The following is a 7,960-nucleotide window of genomic DNA, read 5'->3' as shown; positions in this document are numbered from 1 at the left end:
TATCTTTTATTATTATCTTCTTCCTTATGCAAGAGTCATGGTGATCTTCACCTTTCCTTTTTACATTTTATCCTTTGGCAAGCACAGGGTGTTTGAAAGATCCTGATAGATATATCTAATTGGATGTAAGTCAGCATGAGTTATTATTGTTGACATTACCCTTGAGGTAAAAGGTTGGGAGGCGAAACTATAAGCCCCTATCTTTCTCTGTGTACGATTAAAACTCCGTAACCACAAGTATTGCGTGAGTGTTAGCAATTATGAAAGACTAAATGATAGTTGAGTATGTGGACTTGCTAGAAAGCTCTGACATAGACTCTTTCTGATGTTATGATAAATTGCAATTGCTTCAATGACTGAGATTATAGTTTGTTAGTTCTCAATAAAGTTTCTAATTCATACTTGGCATTGTGAATAGATTATTCTTGAGCATAAGAAATCATATGACAATATCCATTTATGTTGCTGTTATGAGAATAATCATGATGCCCTCATGTCCGTATTTTATTTTATCGACACCTCTACCTCTAAACATGTGGACATATTTATCGTTATCGGCTTCCGCTTGAGGACAAGCGAGGTCTAAGCTTGGGGGAGTTGATACGTCCATTTTGCATCATGCTTTTATATCGATATTTATTGCATTATGGGCTGTTATTACACATTATGTCACAATACTTATGCCTATTCTCTCTTATTTTACAACGTTTACATAAGGAGGGAGAATGCCGGCAGCTGGAATTCTGGGCTGGAAAAGGAGCAAATATTAGAGACCTATTCTGCACAACTCCAAAAGTCCTGAAACTCCACGAAAGTCATTTTTGGAAATAATAAAAAATACTGAATGGAAGAAATACGTTAGGGGGGCCACCACCTGCCCACGAGGGTGGGGGCGCGCATGCCCCCTAGGGCGCACCCCCTGCCTCGTGGGCCCCCTGTTGGATCTCCGGTGGCCATCTTCTGCTATATGAAGTCTTTCGTTGAGGAAAAAATCATAAGCAACCTTTCGGGACGAGACTCCGCCGCCACGAGGCGGAACCTTGGCGGAACCAATCTAGGGCTCCGGCAGAGCTGTTCTGCCGGGGACACTTCCCTCCGGGAGGGGGAAATCATCGCCATCGTCATCACCAACGCTCCTCTCATCGGGAGAGGGCAATCTCCATCAACATCTTCACCAGCACCATCTCCTCTCAAAACCCTAGTTCATCTCTTGTATCTAATTCTTGTCTCCAAGTACGGGATTGGTACTAGTAGGTTGCTAGTAGTGTTGATTACTCCTTGTAGTTGATGCTAGTTGGTTTATTTGGTGGAAGATCATATTCAGATCCTATATGCATATTAATACCCATCTGATTATGAACATGAATATGCTTTGTGAGTAGTTACGTTTGTTCCTGAGGACATGGGAGAAGTCTTGCTATTAGTAGTCATGTGAATTTGGTATTCGTTCGATATTTTGATGAGATGTATGTTGTCTATCCTCTAGTGGTGTTATGTGAACGTCGACTACATAACACTTCACCATTATTTGGGCCTAGAGGAAGGCATTGGGAAGTAATAAGTAGATGATGGGTTGCTAGAGTGACAGAAGCTTAAACCCTAGTTTATGCGTTGCTTCGTAAGGGGCTGATTTGGATCCATATGTTTCATGCTATGGTTAGGTTTACCTTAATACTTTTGTTGTAGTTGCGGATGCTTGTAATAGAGGTTAATCATAAGTGGGATGCTTGTTCAAGTAAGAACAGCACCCAAGCACCAGTCCCCCACATATCAAATTATCAAAGTATCGAACGTGAATCATATGAACGTGATGAAAACTAGCTTGACGATAATTCCCATGTGTCCTCGGGAGCGCTTTTCTCTATATAAGAGTTTGTCCAGGCTTGTCCTTTGCTACAAAAAGGATTGGGCCACCTTGCTGCACTTTATTTACTTTTGTTACTTGTTGCTCGTTACAAATTATCCTATCACAAAACTATCTGTTACCACTTATTTCAGTACTTGCAGAGAATACCTTGCTGAAAACCGCTTATCATTTCCTTCTGCTCCTCGTTGGGTTCGACACTCTTACTTATCGAAAGGACTATGATAGATCCCCTATACTTGTGGGTCATCAACGCACGGGCACGGAGGTACACGGGCGGTGCGGTGCAGGGCTTGCCCGAGGCCCTGGCAGGCTCGGGGTGTGGCAGGGGAGGCGGCTAAAGCGACAGCAACGGCGATGACCGAGCGGCGGCGGCAGCGAGGGAACAATAGTCGCGGGCGCCGGCGGCTGTGAGATAGCGGCGGAGGCGATAGCGGTTGCGACCGGCGCGGGTGGGGGGCGCAAGCGCGCAGCCAGGGCGCGGGGCGCGCGTCAGGAGTCCGCGGGGCGCGGACGACGCCTGGTGAGCGGGAAGCCTAGCGAGCGCGGGCGCGGTGAGTACGAGGTCGCCGTGAGCTTCGGGCACGAGCGAGACGGGTCAATCGATGGGGGGAAGGGGAGGGGAACGCGGCTCACTGGGAGGAGGGCGGTGGAGAGCTCGGGGCGGTTGGAGTGGTGTCGGAGAGGCGAATCGACGGCGAGATGGTGACGTCCGCGGTAGAGAAGAGCTTGATGGCGAGGCTTGGAGTGGTCCTAGCTCGAACCGGTGCACGTGGCGAAGGAGACGACGCCGGAGGTCCTCCTGGACACGAGCTCCGGCCGTGGGGAGGCCAGTGGCCGCGACGACGGCGATGGCCATGGCGGCTACTCAGGCGATTTCATTGAGAGAGAGCGAGGGAGAGGAGATGGGGGCGCTAGGGTTCGTCAAGGGAGGCAGGAGGGCGTCGGGGCGTCCTCTTATCCACAGGGAGAGAGCGGGGATGACCGCCACGGGACCTGGGGCGCCATGGGATGGCCGCCACGATCCCCTCGCCTCCTGTAGCGAGGTTGGGGATGAGGTGGAGGTGGGCTTCCCAATGTTGTTAGACGGGCCAAAGCGCACAATGGCACTAGAGCCCATTAACACATAGTAGTTAGGCCTTTCCCTTTTATTTTATTTTTACACTAATTGCAGAATCTGTTTGCAATATTTTGAGCTGTTAATTGGTCTTCGTAAAAATGTGGAGCTTGGCCACATAAATACATTACAATATTTGGCACTACCACAAAAAGTTTGGTAGGAGTTTGAATTAATTTGGATTTTTCACAAATGGAAAAGTATAAGAAAAGGCTGATTTGGAACTGTTTTAATTTCCAAGAGAAATTAAATATCTCAAATGATGTTGAATCATTCATGACAATTAGTTAGCGAATATTTTCAACCCACCGAACATTTTTACTTGACAGTTTGAAGAAATAAGAATTTGACTTGTTTTCGGAATTTGAATTTGACCTGTGTTTGAAACAAGTGGGTTTAGCAAGAGTAACAATGGTGACATGGCATCATTAATAGAGGATTTTTGTAGCTTAATTATCCGGGCGTCACAAGGTCCTACTACAACAGCGGCGCGCCTTCGATTCGCTCCAGTGTTTGTAGTCGCCGCTGAATGGTCTACAAATCTGGATGTAATTTTTGCTTTCGGTGTTCTATGTACTACCTTGAAAGTTGATGAATATCGGAAGTTTTCTCAAAAATTAATATTATGATCATTTTGCTTGTGATTTTCTAACTTTTAGGATTGTGATTTTCTAATTTCCAGGATCGTGTATCGTAGGAGTAGCTAATGAAGTCACTTATGAGCTCACTAGGCTAGCTAGATTTCAATCGCCTGTTGTTGATTCGTTGATTGATTTGAGGAGCCATTTAATAAAATGGGTATGTCTAGGACACATCTAAAATGTGACATAGTTATGTCACATCTAAGCTCATGTTCACTTTGTTTGTGGTCTTTTTTTTTTGTTTCTTGTTGTTGCATTATATATTTGTGGGAGCTTAGATGTGAAATCCTTAAAAAACATTTAGATATGAATTAAACAAACTGTAACAAAATTGTACTGCCTCCGTTCCAGTGTCTTTGCATTAAATTTTTATTAAAGAATGAATAAAATCTTCCTTAGTAGGATCCGAACCTACGACCAATCAGTTAACAGCCGACGAGCTAGCTACTGAGAAACAACAATCACCTGGTGTTGATTCGTTTGAGGAGCCACTTAATAAAATTGTACTCCCTCCATCCCAATGTCTTTACACTAAAATTCTCACATTAAAGAATAGGATTCGAACCTACATTAGAATTCTTACAATAAAAAATGAATAAAATCTTTTTAAGTAGGATTCAAACTTACAACCCGTCAGTTAATAGCCGACCAAACTGACCACTATATCGCTGAGCTACTGAGAAACCTAGAGTTGACTAGTTATCTGCCAGTGCGTTGCCACGGAACTCATTAAGTCTATAAAGTTTAATGAGTTTGAAAATACTAAACTTTGCATCAAGTAAATATATCCAAGAGATAACAAAAATGCTAAGACATTCACAAGTACGGTGAGATACAATCTAGAATATTTTATTGTTCACTGCTTTACAAATGAAAAATGGCACATCAATGCTCCCTTATGCTTAAAACTGGTCATCTCATGAAGCAACACCAGTTGTACTCAACTTCTAGGACTTTTTCAACTATGAAGACAGTTATCCATTAGGATAATTCTTTTTTTAGGCCCATTAAGAGAGCACTAAGACCAAAACTCGTAGAACCAACTGCTGAAGCAAGTCTGCAGGTCGTTAATCTTTTTATGGTACCAGTGTAGTAGAGAAATGTTCTGGAGTTCAGAAGTTCCTGGTTCCTGCAACAGGATAAAAGGCAATTATTCAAAGTCCAGACTTTCTCAAAATGGAGGAACACTTCTTTTCGCCAGATGAAAAAGGTGGAACACTTCACAATTTGTATAACTTACCATATAATTATGACTGAAGTAAACATGAATAATAAATGAGCAGGACATAGAAAACAAAGGTACGCAAATGGTTCAGATTTCTTGGATTTTGAAAACCGAATAGAAGTGTAAGGGTAAACTTCTTGGATTTAATTATTGATAGCCTCCAAATTCTGTATACTTTTAGAAGAGAGGCCAAAGCGTAGAGTTAAAACTGCATCTCACGGGACTAAAACTCATGGCCTGTTATTTTATTGCAAGGCATGGTCATCACTCAATGGATTATCAAATGTAATCTGACCCCATAATATCTAGAGCTTGACTCTGGTTTGATTGTAACATCTTCTTCATGAAAAATGATCCTAAAATTACAATCTGATTAATTACTTTAATCTGGCATCCAAAAAACTTCACTTCACTTCAGAAGAGCTTGAGGCCATGGTGCAGCTTGAGGTCACAGCGCAGAACACTCTGTCTCAACCATGCCCCTGCAGAGCTGGTACATCAGGATCTATACGAACGACATCTCACCAGTTCACCAATCACCAAACCAAACGCCATTTGCAAATTGTGTATCAAGAACCTTGTATCCAAAATTAGGAAAATGAACAACAAAGTACCAAAATCGGTGACAGTATGGAGGGGTACCTTGACTGTGTGGTTGGGGATCTTCTCATGGTTATGCGGTGGCCGTGGATGAACTTCTTAAGGTTGGCATCCATGTACTCGAAAACGAGATAGAGGATGGTCCGGCCCTGCTTCAGATCGAGCAGGAGCATGAAATGTGGGCTCTTAGACAGCATCCGCAACAGCGACACCTCCCTTAGAACTGTGGGGGCATGCCCTCATCATCCACTGGTTAAAAATATCATGAACACTAAACCAAGTATCCAAGCTGGACACCCCTGAACATTGTTTCTCTTCTCTGGTCCACGTTGCATGCTTCTTGCTTCCTATTCAAGCCAAAGAAACAACATCCAATTAATTCTACCTTAATATTCCCAACACAAGTGTGAAAGACAATATTCAATTTCCTTATGTGCTAGCTTTTCAGGAAAAGCTTTTTGTCACTTGTGTAGAAAGTAGAAATATTACATGTTACTCTAAATGCTTTGCAGCAATATAGGTACTGCTATGTTATGTAGTCGGAAAAAGAAACATAATAGGAACTGATGCCTTGAACCCTGGTTTGATTATTAATATACCACTTCATGAGTAGGGAATATAATGGTATATTGCTTGATTAAACTGAATACGACAGGGTAGTGCTGTAAAATTCATTGCCACATGATGTCAACACATTCAGAGACTACTCGAGGTCATGTGCGCAATAGAGACAACCCTAAATAACATACACCTATGAGGTTTTAGCATTGTTCTACCAGAAGACAACTCACCTTCTATTTTTTTTGTGGGAAACCATCTTCTATTGGCAATTTGGCACCACTCATTCACACAAGAATTCTGTGCAAAAACTACGCAGTGGCATAGTGAGAGCATGGTTCATTCAGATCACCAAAAAAATGCACAATGCTCAGTACCGCCAGTTCTAGGCCAATCTTCTCTGAAGACTTCTCCTTGACAAAAATATCACTGCAAATTAATAGACATATTTTGAGAGAAAATTAGTGTGACTTCTCTGATACAAACTTACATAAGAATAGATACAATAGCCACCTTGCTCGTCATGAGCCCCCTGCGACTGCGAAGCAGCCCTTCTATCCTGAAATCCTCGGGACAAATCAAAATCAGAGACAAAGACGGGATTATCTCGCAAAACATGAACCTAATTGAACATGATGCACTTGAAAAGATCCAGCACACACATGCCGCTAGTCCTCTATTTGCCGTTTGGCATCTGCGCGGCCGGGAACGAGTAGCTTACCCTGGCCGAAAACCTCCGCGTCTGAAACGCCCAGACCTACTCATGGCGGTGCTGTCGTTGGTAGCCTCCGTGGTTAAACATGGGAGAAAGGGACGCATCTTGGAGGATGAGAACCAGAGCCAGCACAAAAGGGTATCAACCCCAACTCCGACATGCTAGAAACCGCCGTTGTCGTCTCCATCTCTAATGGCCTGCACAGACAGATCTAAAAAGAGAGATATCAGCGAAACCTCGAAGCCAAATCTGATTTATTGAGCTTTGAAAGAGGAGCGATCCTTGCCCAACTCAACTATGGCGATTGCCAGGGAAGAAGGGACGGGCTGCCGACGAGGAATATGGGAGGTGTTCTCGAAGACTCGGTGTCTTTCGCGAGAGAAGGGGAAACGAGAAGCTTGTGTGCCATGGCGTAGTGTTCGAAGGTCTTCTTTGGAATTTTATTCGATGCGGGGGTGTTTTCGCAAAAGTGCAGCTGGATCGGAGACGACCTTTCTCAGCCTTACGTTTTAGATCGGACGATGTTGATGGCCCGAAGGCAGACACCATCACCACCAACTCATATTTTTATAGGAGTAGAGAGTAGAGATAGCCAACCACTCTACTACTGAGCTACTGAGAAACCTAGAGTTGAGCTCAACTCGTGCTCTGTTCCGTGCAAGCCGACCGCTCTACCACTAAGCTACTGAGAAAAAGAACCTAGAGTTGAGTTCAACTCCCGCTCTGTTCCATGCCTCATTTCACAGGGAAGCCCAATTGCATTCTAGAAGAAATTATAACATTTCTCACAAAGGATTACAGTACTTGGTAAAGTTAGTGATTTATCTTTTATATCTAAATAGGGGCACCCCACTAGGTGATTTTTCTGCCTTCTCATGAGGCCACGTCACTCGAATTGTTATAGCCGTTGATGCGGTATAGCTCAGGAGTCTGCAGCCGTCTGATCAAAGTTCACGAAATTACAAAGATCTGCCACCGCTTAGTGGAAGATACCGATTCGTTCTTTCCAGCCGCCCTGCTCGCTACCTGCGTCCGTCTCGATCAATGTGGGAGGAGCCGCTTCGGGGCTGTGCTACCTTTTCCCTTCCTGTGTGGCCCATGTGGCCTGATTATTGGCCCATCTACCATATATGCCAGAAAAGTCCACGTTACTGTCATTGTTTTGCAAAGAAAAATCTGAGCTACTGGTCCGGCGCCGCATCCTGTCGTCTCCCCAATTACTCCCCCGTTCCTATTGAGA

The 7,960-nt window shown here is 43.9% G+C and overlaps 1 long non-coding RNA gene across 5 annotated transcripts; it reads right to left on the bottom strand.

The window, feature by feature from the left end:
• Positions 1-4,418: 4,418 nt before the first annotated feature.
• LOC109777526 (uncharacterized) lies at positions 4,419-7,260 on the bottom strand. Of its 5 annotated transcripts, none has more exons than XR_012204706.1 (6): positions 7,007-7,260; positions 6,727-6,917; positions 6,519-6,564; positions 6,239-6,434; positions 5,490-5,794; positions 4,419-4,751 (listed from the first exon to the last, which is right to left on the bottom strand). It is a non-coding gene; the product is annotated as an uncharacterized lncRNA (long non-coding RNA). The 5 variants fall into 5 exon arrangements; XR_012204709.1 differs by having other exon boundaries at positions 6,668-6,931; positions 7,007-7,218; XR_012204707.1 differs by having other exon boundaries at positions 6,727-6,931; positions 7,007-7,218.
• Between the last annotated feature and the right edge of the window lie 700 nt (positions 7,261-7,960).

This window comes from Aegilops tauschii, chromosome 3 (assembly GCF_002575655.3).
Source record: "Aegilops tauschii subsp. strangulata cultivar AL8/78 chromosome 3, Aet v6.0, whole genome shotgun sequence".
NCBI lineage: Eukaryota > Viridiplantae > Streptophyta > Magnoliopsida > Poales > Poaceae > Aegilops > Aegilops tauschii.
This window is presented reverse-complemented; position numbering and strand designations above follow the sequence as displayed.